Here is a 14382-nt window from a genome sequence, read left to right as displayed (position 1 = left end):
CACTATATGGTGGTACTGAAGCCAGAAGGCTAGGTGAGACCGATTCTAAATCAAAAAATTTTTTTTGAACACTTACAAAGGTTCAAATTCAGATGGAGTCACTCAGAGCAGTGATAGCAAACAAGGGGACTATATAGTGTCCCGGGACATCAGGGATGCTTACCTCCATGTCCCAAAAATTTGCTTTTCTCACCAAGGGTACCTCAGGTTCGTGGTACAGAACTGTCACTATCAGTTTCAGACGATGCCGTTGGATTGTCCAAGGCACCCCGGGTCCTTACCAAGGTAATGACCGAAATGAGGATTCGTCGTCAAAGAGAATGGACGACCTCCTGATAAGAACAAGGTCCAGAGAACAGTTGGAGGTCGGAGTAGCACTATCTCAAGTAGTTCTACGACAGCACGGGTGGATTCTAAATATTCCATAACCGCAGTTGTTCCGACGACACGTCTGCTGGTCCTAGGGATGATTCTGGACACAGTCCAGGAAAAGGTGTTTCTCCCAGAGGAGAAAGCCAGGGAGTTATCCGAGCTAATCGGGATCCTCCTAAAACCAGGAAAAGTGTCAGTGCATCATTGCACAAGAGTCCTGGTAAAAATGGTGGCTTATTACGAAGCGCTTCCATTCGGCAGATTTCACACAAGAACTCTTCAGTGGGATCTGCTGGACAAATGGTCCGGATCGCATCTTCAGATGCATCAGCGGATAACCCTATATCCAAGGACAAGGGTGTCTCTCCTGTGGTGATTACAGAGTGCTCATCTTCTAGAGGGCCGCAGATTCGGCATTCAGGATTGGATGCTGGTAACCACGGAGGCCAGCCTGAGAGGCTGGGGAGCAGTCACACAGGGAAAAAATTTCCAGGGAGTGTGATCAAGTCTGGAGAATTCTCTCCACATAAATATACTGGAGCTAAGAGCAAATTTATAATGCTCTAAGTTTAGCAAGGCCTCTGCTTCAAGGTCAGCCGGTATTGATCCAGTGGGATAACATCACGGCAGTCGCCCACGTAAACAGAAAGGGCGGCACAAGAAGCAGGAGGGCAGTGGTCAAAACTGCAAGGATTTTTCGCTAGGCGGAAAATCATGTGTTAGCACTGTCAGCAGTGTTCATTCCGGGAGTGGATGACTGGGAAGCAGACTTCCTCAGCAGGCACGACCTCCACCCGGGAGAGTGGGAACTTCATCGGGAAGTTTTCCGCATGATTGTGAACCGTTGGGAAAGACCAAAGGTGGACATGATGGCGTCCCGCCCGAACAAAAAACGTGACAGGTATTGCGCCAGGTCACGAGACCTTCAGGCGATAGCTGTGGACGTCCTGGTAACACCATGGGTGTAACAGTCGGTGTATGTGTTCCCTCCTCTGTTTCTCATAACCAAGGTATTGAGAATTATAAGACGTAGAGGAGTAAGAACTATACTCGTGGCTCCGGATTGGCCAAGAGGGACTTGGTACCCGGAACTTCAAGAGATGCTCACAGAGGACTAATGGCCTCGGGAGCTAAGATGGGATTTGCTTTCAGCAAGAACCATGTCTGTTCCAAGAGGAACCGTGGCATCTGCCTCTAAGAAAGGACCTGCTCCAGCAGGGACCTTGTCTGTTCCAAGACTTACCGCGACTGCGTTTGACGGGCATGGTGGTTGAACGCCGGATCCTAAGGGAAAAGGCATTCCGGAAGAAGTCATACCTACCCTGGTCAAAGCCAGGAAGGAGGTGACCGTACAACGTTATCACCACATGTGGTGACAATATATTGCGTGGGTGAGGCCAGGAAGGCCCCACGAAAAAATTTCGACTAGGTCGATTTCTGCACTTCCTGAAAACAGGAGTGTCTATGAGCCTCAAATTGGGGTCCATTAAGGTTCAAGTTTCGGCCCTGTAGATTTTCTTCCAGAAAAAATTGGCTTCAATTCCTGAAGTCCAGACGTTTGTCAAGGGAGTATTGCATATACAGCCCCTTGTGTGCCTCCAGTGGCACCGTGGGATCTCAACGTAGTGTTGGGATTCCTAAAATCATATTGTTTTGAACCGCTCAAATCTGTGGATTTGAAATATCTCACATGGAAAGTGACCATGTTGTGGCCCTGGCCTCGGCCAGACGATTGTCAGAATTGGGGGCTTTGTCTTAAAAAAGCCCATATTTGTTTTTCCAGTCGGACAAGGCAGAACTGCGGACTCGTCCCCAGTTTCTTCCTAAGGTGGTGTCAGCGTTTCACCTGAAACAACATATTGTGGTGCCTGCGGCTACTAGGGACTTGGAGGACTCCAAGTTGCTAGACGTTGTCGGGGCCCTAAAAATATATAGATATATATATATATATATATATATATATATATATATATATATTTCCAGGACGGCTGGAGTCAGAAATTCTGACTTGCTGTTTATATTGTATGCACCCAAAAAGCTGGGTGCTCCTGCTTCTAAGCAGACTATTGCTTGTTGGATTTGTAGTACAATTCAGCTTGCACATTCTGTGGCAGGCCTGCCACAGCCAAAATCTGTAAGTGCCCATTCCACAAGGAAGGTTGGCTCATCTTGGGCGGATGCCCGAGGGGGTCTCGGCTTTAAAATTTTGCCGAGCAGTTACGTGGTCAGGGGGGAACACGTTTGTAAAATTCTACAAATTTGATACCCTGGCTGAGGAGGACCTGGAGTTCTCTCATTCGGTGCTGCAGAGTCATCCGCACTCTCCCGCCCGTTTGGGAGCTTTGGTATAATCCCCATGGTCCTGACGGAGTCCCCAGCATCCACTAGGACGTTAGAGAAAATAAGATTTTACTTACCGATAAATCTATTTCTCGTAGTCCGTAGTGGATGCTGGGCGCCCATCCCAAGTGCGGATTGTCTGCATTACTTGTACATAGTTATTGTTACAAAAATCGGGTTATTATTGTTGTGAGCCATCTTTTTTAGAGGCTACTTCATTGTTATCATACTGTTAACTGGGTTCAGATCACAAGTTGTACGGTGTGATTGGTGTGGCTGGTATGAGTCTTACCCGGGATTCAAGATCCTTCCTTATTGTGTACGCTCGTCCGGGCACAGTACCTAACTGAGGCTTGGAGGAGGGTCATAGGGGGAGGAGCCAGTACACACCATGTGATCCTAAAAGCTTGCTTTTGTGCCCTGTCTCCTGCGGAGCCGCTATTCCCCATGGTCCTGACGGAGTCCCCAGCATCCACTACGGACTACGAGAAATAGATTTATCGGTAAGTAAAATCTTATTTTTTACAGGTCACATACAGTTTTACAGAATGTCCGAGAGATAACTGGTTACAATCAAAGATGACAAGCGGCTATACGTGCTGTAAGAGAATATGCAATTATAGGTATAATAGACAGAGTTAATTATATTTCCACCGGCCAATAGTAGGTACCAACCTGATATCTCTATCACTGTTGAAAACTCGACTATCTACCCTACCCCACAAGCCCGCTGCCTAGGTGTCATCCTTGACTCTGATCTGTCCTTTGTTCCCCACATTCAATCTGTCTCAAGATCATGTTACATGCATCTAAAAAACATATCCAATATACGACCATACCTTACACAAGAAACTGCTAAAACTCTAATCCACGCTCTCATTATCTCCCGCATTGATTATTGCAATAGTCTCCTAACTTGTCTTCCACAATCCATTCTGAATGCAGCGGCGAGGCTAATCTTCCTCGCTAGACGTTCATCGTCTGCAGATCCGCTCTGTCAGTCCCTCCATTGGTTACCTGTACTCTACCGCATTCAATATAAAATACTTTTACTCACACACAAGGCCATTAATCAAACTACACCAACGTACATCACTTCGCTTATCACAAAATATCTCCCAACCCGACCTCTTCGCTCTTCACAAGACCTGGGTCTCTCATCCACACTCATTACTCGCTCCCACTCACGACTGCAGGACTTTCATCGGGCTGCATCCACTCTGTGGAATGCCCTACCACGCACAATAAGACTCTCCTCTAGTCTCCAAACCTTCAAGCGTTCCCTCAAAACTCACCTCTTTAAGCAAGCGTATCAAATTCCTGAACCACCCACATAACTTTCATAAACCTTCCTATCAAATTACATCCACTCTGTACAGTCCACACACATCCTCACATGTCTTCTCATTCTATGCAAAAGATAGCACCTTTCCTTGTGTACATATGCCTATTTCCCTATAGATTGTAAGCTTGCGAGCAGGGCCTTCCTACCTCTATGACTGTTATCACCCAGTTTGTTATTGTTATTTCAAATTGTAAAGCGCAACGGAATTTGCTGCGCTATATAAGAAACTGTTAATAAATAAATAATAAATAAATAATATTGCAGTAAGCATATATATCAATTTCAGATTGCTCACGATATATTGTCGGATTATTCCCATTAGTAGGCAGAGCTAATCACTTCCATTACACAATCCTATTAAATTTAAAAAGCCCATTTTCTGAAAACAAAAATAAAAATGTACCAAAATGTCACTACCAATATACTGTATGTTTTTAATGGGCATTACATATTGCAACCATATCCTGGAACACAGAATGTTAACACACCTTATTTGAGGAAATCTATGAACAGACAGGATCCAAACATGGTATATTATCTGTCTCTAATGAATGGAGTGATCTCATAATTTTCATTGAGACCATGGGGGATCAGTGTATTAAGTGTTAGTATCCAAAATGTCTCCCTGTTAAGTAGATTTGGAGACTTGCAGCGGTGTTGGTTACACCAGTGCTACAGCCCAGGAATTCACTCACTGTGGACTAATTAACCCTCAATATTTGATCACCAGCGCACCTGTACCTTTTCTCCAGCAATCTCTTCGTGGGACTCCAAGTACTGGATTGCGGCAGGTGATAAAGAACTTTCTTCAGTTCTAAAGAGACTATAAACTGATACTGTTACAAGTGTATTGTTTGCAGCATATTGTTACATACTCAGGGAATTTATTTATCTGTTCTAAGTGCTTGATATATTTCTTTCTAATAGATATAACTTGCAGCTAATCATGTTTAGGAATACTGATCTTAAATCAAAAAGATTGCTTGATTGTGATAAAGTATTCACTGATGAGGCCACACAGGAACAAATGTATGCTAGTAGTGAAGCTGAAATTTGAGATCTATTATAATCTAGAGAAACTTTTAATAAAAGAAGCAAAGACCTGGTAGGATATAGTCAGTTTAGAAATTTATATTAAATGCAGACGGGTTCCTAGAGGCTTGAGACTAAATAAAAATCCTATTGGTTACACAGAAAATGAAAAATTTCTGAAAGAGTGGTTTAGGATTCAAGACGAGTGCTCCTTAGAGCTAATGAGACTGTTGGTTTGTGAAAAGAAAAAATGCTTAGAGGAAGTAGAAAAAGACCTAAAATAGCTAGATCAGGAATTGGTCCCTGTGAAAGATACTGAGAAATTTATTCAGTTAAAGAATGGCATTGATTCAAAAGTCAGTGCCATTGAGGAGAAAGTCAAAGAAACCAAATCCAGAAAGTTCCTAAGGGACAAAATGGATTATCAAAAGTGCCAAGTTAGATCCTGGAATATATCCAGGGCCCACAATGGGAACACTGGCTCTGTCCGGCCCTTTACACCAGTAAAAGGGAATGATCACAGAAATTGGAACTCTGTAAGAACACCCTATAGGGATAAACAGAGACAGTTTATACAGCGAAATACTTTCCAACGCGACCAACAGTGGTTGACCCCTAAAAAAACTGCACCTTATAAGAGGAACTTTGATAATCGGTCAGATTATACAAATTTTGCACGTAAAAATAGATTTGATAATCTGGGAAAGAGGGAAAATCTGGGAAATATAGGGAAAGAGACTGTTTTTTAGGATCAAGGGCCAGACCAAATCGGTTTGGCGAGGTGAAAGAACATTACGACAGGGAGCAGAATACACCCACAGGGAGAAAACGAAGACTAGGGGAAAGAGAGGGAAACGATCTTCCAGGCAGGGAACCAAAGTTGAGGAACCTTCATTAACTGAATCTAATAAGGGCATCTTTAACATATCCAAATATAGACTTAATCCAGTAGAGGAAAAAGTGTTATCGAAAGGATTGTCCTATGCACCATCATCTGGTTTAACTAAGGTGAATACGTATATTGATTTAAATCTTTATGTAAGGAATCTTACTTTAAAGAGACCTTTTCTTAGAAAAACAGATGCACCAGTAAGGAACTGGGATCAAAACAAGGGGGAATCTGGTTTAAGACTAAAATCAACATTTTACCCCTTGGAGTCACAGGGTCCCTACATAGAAATGTTCAGTCAAATGATGAAAAAGGATCTGGAAACTCTTGATACTCATGCAAGGAAAACTAATAACTTGAGCAAATTAGAACATCAGGCCCTGAAGGGGTTAGCCACAAATGGGGACATAGTAATAAAAAATGCTGATAAGGGGGGTGGGATAGTGCTTATGGATAGGGAATATTATGTGGGAGAAGCCCATAGGTTGCTCAATGATTCTGAATCATATTTGAAGATTAAGGATGACCCTACGAGTGGATTTTTAACGATCCTGGAGGGTATCCTGAAGGATGGTTTAGCCACCAATAGTATTTCACTGAGTGAATACAACTATTTATATAATCTGTATCCACGTATGGCCACATTCTATCATATCCCCATAAGAGTCTATCCCACCCCCCAGGAAGACCTATCATTAGTGGTATTGGGTCACTTACATCTAGAGTCTCTGAGTTTGTGGATTGTTATATTAAGAAATATGTCTCTAGTCTAGACTCTAAGGGGCCCTACTCACTGGCCGACCCGCCGCCGAGCTGCCAGACGGCGGATACGGCCGACGAGCGACCCGGCGGCGGGGGGGGCAGTGACGGGGGGAGTGAAGCTTCTTCACTCCCCCCGTCACGCGGCTGCATTGAAGTGCAGGCAAATATGGACGAGATCGTCCATATTGGCCTGCATGCACAGCCGACGGGAGACCAGCGATGAACGAGCGCGGGGCCGCGCATCGTTCATCGCTGGAGTCTCCACACTGAAAGATATGAACGAGTTCTCGTTCATTTATTGACGAGATCGTTCATATCTTTCTGAAAATCGTCCAGTGTGTAGGGCCTATTACATTCAAGACACTACTGCGGTCTTGCACTTATTAAAGGGATTAAAATGGCAGGAATCTTATAAATGGTGTTCGATTGATGTTCAGCCGCTCTACACGTCGATTCCACATGACAAGGGAATTCTGGCAGTAGAGGCCAAACTCAAGGAAGATCCTGAGATTAGTGATACAAAGTGTAAATTCATCTGCCACTGTTTAGAATTTGTGCTCAAGTATAACTATTTTACATTTTTGGAAGAATGGTACCAACAGGTATGTGGGTCGGCTATGGGGAGTATTTGTGCCCCAAGCCTGGCTAACATATATATGGGCCAATGGGAGGTTGAAACGTTGCAAGGTGAGATGAGATCCAAAATCGTCATGTATAAAAGATACATAGACGACTTGATTATTGTCTGGGATGGGAATGAAATGGAATGGCTTGAATTTTTGGAAAAAATTAATGTGAATACGTACAATCTGAGATTCACTTGTACGTTTGATCCAAATAGGCTAGAATTTTTGGATTTAGTCATATCCACTGAAGAGTTCTTAAATACAGGTCAGATAGAGACGTCTACACATTTCAAAAAGGTGGATAGCAATAGCTATCTGGACTTTAAGAGTTGTCACCTTCCTCAGTGGAAGGAGAACATACCGTATTCCCAATACACTCGATTAAGAAGAAACTGTACCAACCTCTCCAAGTTTGATGAACAAGCAGAAATATATACCGATAGATTCATGGAGAGTGGTTACCCTAAAGATCTTACACAGAAGGCTATGCTTAAAGCTAGGGATAGGGAAAGGGATTCGTTATTGGTATATAAGAATAAAGATAAGGGAGAATGCAAGTCATTCTGTCCACTGGTTACACAATTTAGTACTGGTTTTAAGGATTTGGAAAAAATAGCCCCAAAAAATTGGAAGATTCTTAAACTGGACCCTGTACTGGGACCCGAGCTCCCCAAAAAACCTGACATCATCTATAGAAAGGCAAGATCTCTAAAAACTATGGTGTCAAAAAGTAAACTTGAGAAGGTTCAGGTAGAAAAGGATGTTCAGTTCCTTGCACCTGTGAAAGGCTTTTTTCAGTGTGGAGGGTGCAAAGTCTGTAATTTGGCTGATAAGGGGGCCAAAAAGATTATGGAGAAAAACTTGTTACGTCATAACCACATTATTCAATCTTTTATAAATTGTAACACCAGTTTTTGTATTTATGTTCTGATGTGCCCCTGCGGTCTTAGATACGTTGGAAAGACCAAAAGAGTACTAAAAACTAGAATACTGGAGCACAGTAGAAATATTAAGAACAGAGTTATGAACCACAGTGTCCCACGGCATTTCTTAGAACGACATAATGCAGATCCGTCTCTTCTAAGATTTGCCGGTATTGAACATGTGGCACTTACTAAAGAGGGAGGAATTAGAGAGGAACGTCTACTTAAAAGGGAGACATTTTGGATACTAACACTTAATACACTGATCCCCCATGGTCTCAATGAAAATTATGAGATCACTCCATTCATTAGAGACAGATAATATACCATGTTTGGATCCTGTCTGTTCATAGATTTCCTCAAATAAGGTGTGTTAACATTCTGTGTTCCAGGATATGGTTGCAATATGTAATGCCCATTAAAAACATACAGTATATTGGTAGTGACATTTTGGTACATTTTTATTTTTGTTTTCAGAAAATGGGCTTTTTAAATTTAATCGGATTGTGTAATGGAAGTGATTAGCTCTGCCTACTAATGGGAATAATCCGACAATATATTGTGAGCAATCTGAAATTGATATATATGCTTACTGCAATATTATCTATTATACCTATAATTGCATATTCTCTTACAGCACGTATAGCCGCTTGTTATCTTTGATTGTAACCAGTTATCTCTCGGACATTCTGTAAAACTGTATGTGACCTGTAAATTTTTTTTAAATTATGGCTAAATGTAGGGCTAGCCCCTAAGCAGATACTACTAAACTGTATAATTAGCGCAGACGGGCGGTACTATATTCCTGCATGAAGCTTGCACTGGCACTTTATTCAGGTGACATTTATTGACTGAAAAATAATAAAATAAAAAAATAAATGTGGAAATTAACACGTGTAATTGAGGTTAGATGACCTTGTTTGATTGATACATACTGTATAATACATTTTTAAAATGTTTTAACTATGTGATTCATTAAGTATTCATTGATATATGCCTGTCCGGTAGATGTTTAATTATTTATGTATTCCCGTTGTATGTTAAGACTGCAGTAATGGAGGAGAACTAATATAACTGCTGTTAATTAGTGGATCCAGCTTGTAAAACATCCTGCTGTGATATATATAGCTCCCATTACGTCTGATAAGCCAGCCTCCTGACGAAGTAACTACGAAACGCGTAGAGGCGGGGCTTGCCAGACGTGCGTCTTCTCCCACCCGGCTCACACATCCCGGCTACTTCACTGTGAGTGACCTGACGGGTTCGGCTTATTCCGGCGCGGTGTATGGTCCGGTCTTTGATTGCAGCAGGTTTGGTGGATTGCCTGGTGGATTGTTTTATGTGCTTAAACTGGCCCAAAGAGTGGGTCATTTATGGTACGAGTCTTTTATAATCCATGGAATGTTCCGTTTTTAATCTGTGTGTAATAAATTTTTCTCTGACGTCCTAGTGGATGCTGGGGACTCCGTAAGGACCATGGGGAATAGCGGCTCCGCAGGAGACTGGGCACAGCTAAGAAAGATTTAGGACTACCTGGTGTGCACTGGCTCCTCCCACTATGACCCTCCTCCAGACCTCAGTTAGAATCCTGTGCCCGGCTGAGCTGGATGCACACTAGGGGCTCTCCTGAGCTCCTAGAGAGTTTATACAAGCAGCTATTGGGGGAAAAATCACTCAGTTATAGTGTTAATCCCTGCATTATATAGCGCTCTGGTGTGTGCTGGCATACTCTCTCTCTGTCTCCCCAAAGGACTTTGTGGGGTCCTGTCCTCAGTCAGAGCATTCCCTGTGTGTGTGTGCTGTGTGTCGGTACGGCTGTGTCGACATGTGGGATGAGGAAGGTTACGTGGAGGTGGAGCAGAGGCCGATAAATGGGATGTCGTCCCCTGTGGGGCCGACACCAGAGTGGATGGATAGGTGGAAGGTATTAACCGACAATGTTAACTCCTTACATAGAAGGCTGGATGACGTAAAACAGCTGTGGGACAGCCGGCTTCTCAGCCCGCGCCTGCCCAGGCGTCTCAAAGGCTATCAGGGGCTCAAAAAAGCGCCCATTACCTCAGATGGCAGACACAGATGTCGACACGGAGCCTGACTCCAGTGTCGACGAGGTTGAGACATATACACAATCCACTAGGAACATCCGTTACATGATCTCGGCAATGAAAAATGTGTTACGCATTTCTGACATGAACCCAAGTACCACATAAAAGAGGTTTTATTTTTGGGGAGAAAAAGCAGCCAGTGTTTTGTTCCCCCATCAGATGAATGAATGAAGTGTGTAAAGTAGCGTGGGTTCCCCCAATAAGAAACTGGTCATTTCTAAAAAGTTACTGATGGCGTACCCTTTCCCGCCAGAGGAAAGGTCACGTTGGGAGATATCCCTTAGGGGGAAAAGGCGCTCACACGTTTGTCAAAAAAGGTGGCACTGCCGTCTTAGGATACGGCCACCTTGAAGGAGCCTGCGGATAAAAAGCAGGAGGCTATCCTGAAGTCTGTATATACACACAAGTTATATTCTGAGACCTGCAATTGCCTCAGCATAAATAGTGCTGCTGCAGCGTGGTCTGATACCCTGTCAGATAATATTAATACTCTAAGACAGGGATAATAGTTTGCTAACATAGAGCATATTAAAGACGTCGTCTTATATATAAAGGATGCACAGAGGGATATTTGCCGGCTGGCATCCAGAATTAATGCAATGTCCATTCTGCCAGGAGGGTATTAGAAACCCGGCAGTGGACAGGTGATGCTGCCTATAAAAGGCACATGGAGATTCTGCCTTATAAGGGTGAGGAATTGTTTGGGGATGGTCTCTGGGACCTCGTATCCACAGCAACAGCTGGGAAGAAAAATTTTTACCTCAGGTTTCCTCACAGCCTAAGAAAGCACCGTATTTTCAGGTACAGTCCTTTCGGCTTCAGAAAAGCAAGCGGGTCAAAGGCGTTTCCTTTCTGCACAGAGACAAGGGAAGAAGGAAAAAGCTGCACCAGCAGCCAGTTCCCAGGATCAAAAATCTTCCCCCGAGTCCACCGCATGACGTTGGGGCTCCACAGGTGGAGACAGGTGCGGTAGGGGCGCGTCTCGGGAACTTCAGGGACCAGTGGGTTTGCCCACAGGTGGATCCCTAGGTTCTGCAAATAGTATCACAGGGATACAGGCTGGAGTTCGAGGCGACTCCCCCTCGCCGTTACCTCACATCAGCCTTGCCTGCTGCCCTCGGAGAAAGGTAGTACTGGCGGCAATTCACAAGCTGTGCTTCCAGCATGTGAAATGAAGGTACCCCTCCTTCAACAAGGCCGGGGTTACTATTCCAAAATGTTGTGGTACCGAAACCAGGCGGTTCGGTGAGACCCATTCTAAAATTGAAATCCTTGAACACTTATATACGAAGGTTCAAGTTCAAAATGGAATCGCTCAGGGCGATTATTGCAAGCCTGGAGAATTTCATGGTATCACTGGACATCAAGGATGCTTACCTGCATGTCCCTATTTACCCTCTTCACCAGGAATACCTCAAAATTGTGGTACAGGATTGTCATTACCAATTCCAGACGTTGCCGTTGGTCTGTCCCCGGCACCGAGGTATTTACCAAGGTAATGGCCGAAATAATTATCCCGTACTTGGACGATCTCCTTATAAAGGCGAGGTCCAGGGAGCAGTTGTTCGGCGGAGTAGCACTATCTCGGGAAGTGCTACAACAGCACGGCTGGATTCTGAATATTCCAAAGTCGCAGCTGGTTCCTACGACGCGTCTACTGTTCCTGAGTATGGTTCTGGGCACAGAACAGGATAAAAAGGGTTTCTCCTGGAGGAGAAGTCCAAGGAGTTGTCGTCTCTAGACAGAGACCTCCTAATACGTATACAGGTGTCAGTGCATCAATGCACGCGAGCCCTGGGAAGGATGGTAGCTTCTTACGAAGAAATTCCATTCGCCAGGTCCCATGCAAGGATTTTCCAGTGGGATCTGTTGGACATGTGGTCCGGGTCGCATCTTCAGATGCATCGGCGGATAACCCTGTCTCCAAGGGCCATGGTGTCGCTGTTGTGGTGGCTGCAGAGTGCTCATCTTCTAGGGGGCCGCAGATTCGGCATACAGGACTGGGTCCTGGTGACCACGGATGCCAGCCTTCGAGGCTGGGGGGCAATCACACAGGGAAGAAACTTCCAAGGCTATGGAAAAGTCAGGAGACTTCCCTACACATAAATATTCTGGAACTAAGGGCCATTTACCATGCCCTAAGTCAGGCTAGACCCCTGCTTCAACACCGGCCGGTGCTGATCCAGTCAGACAACATCACGGCGGTCGCTCATGTAAACGACAGGGCGGCACAAGAAGCAGGATGGCGTTGGCAGAAGCCACAAGGATTCTCTGATGGGCGGAAAATCATGTCAGCAGTGTTCATTCCCGGAGTGGACAACTGAGAAGCAGACTTTCTCAGAAGACACTACCTCCACCCGGGAGAGTGGGGACTTCATCCAGAAGTCTTCCAAATGATTGTACACCGTTGGGAAAGGCCACAGGTGGACATGATGGCGTCCCGCCTCAACTAAAAGTTACAAAGATATTGCGCCAGGTCAAGGACCCTCAGGCGATAGCTGTGGACGCTCTGGTAACACTGTGGGTGTACCAGTCGGTGTATGTGTTCCCTTCTCTGCCTCTCTTACCCAGTGTAATGAGAATAATAAGAAGGAGAGGAGTAAGAACGATACTCATTGTTCCGGGTTGGCCAAGAAGAGCTTGGTAACCAGAACTCCAAGAAATGATCTCGGAGGACCCATGGCCTCTGCCGCTCAGACAGGACCTGCTGCAGCAGGGGGCCTGTCTGTTCCAAAGACGTACCGCGGCTGCGTTGGACGGCATGGCGGTTGAACGCCGGATCCTGAAGGAAAAGGGAATTCCGGAGGAAGTTATCCCTACGCTATTTAAAGCTAGGAAAGAAGTGAACGCTATCCATTATCACCGCATATGGCGGAAATGTGTTGCGTACTGTGAGGCCAGGAAGGCCCTAAAGGAGAAATTTCGGCTAGGTCGATTTCTGCACTTCCTACAGTCAGGGGTGACTATGGGCCTAAAATTGGGTTCCATTAAGGTCCAGATTTCGGCTCTATCGATTTTCTTCCACAATGGAACTGGCTTCACTGCCGGAAGTTCAGACTTTTGTTAAGGGAGTGCTGCATAGTCAGCCCCCGTTTGTGCCTCCAGTGGCACCGTGGGATCTCAACGTGGTGTTGGATTTCCTAAAGTCGCATTGGGTTGAGCCGCTTATATCCGTGGAGCTATAATACCTCACGTGGAAAGTGGTCATTCTGTGGGCCTTGGCGTCGGCCAGGCGTGTATCAGAATTGGCGGTTTTGTCATACAAAACCCCTTATCTGTATTTTATATGGGAAAGGCGGAATTGAGGACTCGTTCCCAATTCCTTCCTAAGGTGGTATCAGTTTTTCATGTGAACCAACCTATTGTGGTGCCTGCGGCTACTTGAGACTTGGAGGATTCCAAGTTACTGGACGTAGTCAGGGCCCTGAAAAGTATATGTTTCCAGGACAGCTGGAGTCAGGAAGACTGACTCGCTATTTATCCTGTATGCACCCAACAAGCTGGGTGCTCCTGCTTCTAAGCAGACGATTGCTCGCTGGATCTGTAGCACGATTCAACTTGCACATTCTGCGGCTGGACTGCCGCACCCTAAATCTGTAAAAGCCCATTCCACAAGGAAAGTGGGCTCTTCTTGGGCGGCTGCCCGAGGGGTCTCGGCTTTACAACTTTGCCGAGCTGCTACTTGGTCAGGGGCAAACACGTTTGCAAAAGTCTACAAATTTGATACCCTGGCTGAGGAGGACCTTGAGTACTCTCATTCGGTGCTGCAGAGTCATCCGCACTCTCCCGCCCGTTTGGGAGCTTTGGTATAATCCCCATGGTCCTTACGGAGTCCCCAGCATCCACTAGGACGTCAGAGAAAATAAGATTTTACTCACCGGTAAATCTATTTCTCGTAGTCCGTAGTGGATGCTGGGCGCCCATCCCAAGTGCGGACTGTCTGCAATACTTGTATATAGTTATCGTTAACTAAAAGGGTTATTGTTGA

General features: G+C 45.0%; 1 protein-coding gene across 6 annotated transcripts in view; it reads left to right on the top strand.

Annotated features, from left to right (window-relative positions):
* LOC134927845 (uncharacterized) overlaps positions 1-14382 on the top strand; it is a 491244-nt gene that overhangs the window by 83731 nt on the left and 393131 nt on the right. The gene's annotated exons all lie outside the window — the stretch shown is intronic.

The sequence above is a fragment of the Pseudophryne corroboree genome, chromosome 5 (genome assembly GCF_028390025.1).
Source record: "Pseudophryne corroboree isolate aPseCor3 chromosome 5, aPseCor3.hap2, whole genome shotgun sequence".
Classification (NCBI taxonomy): Eukaryota; Metazoa; Chordata; class Amphibia; order Anura; family Myobatrachidae; genus Pseudophryne; species Pseudophryne corroboree.
The sequence above is the reverse complement of the archived record's forward strand: the minus strand, read 5'-3'. Positions and strand labels throughout refer to the sequence as shown.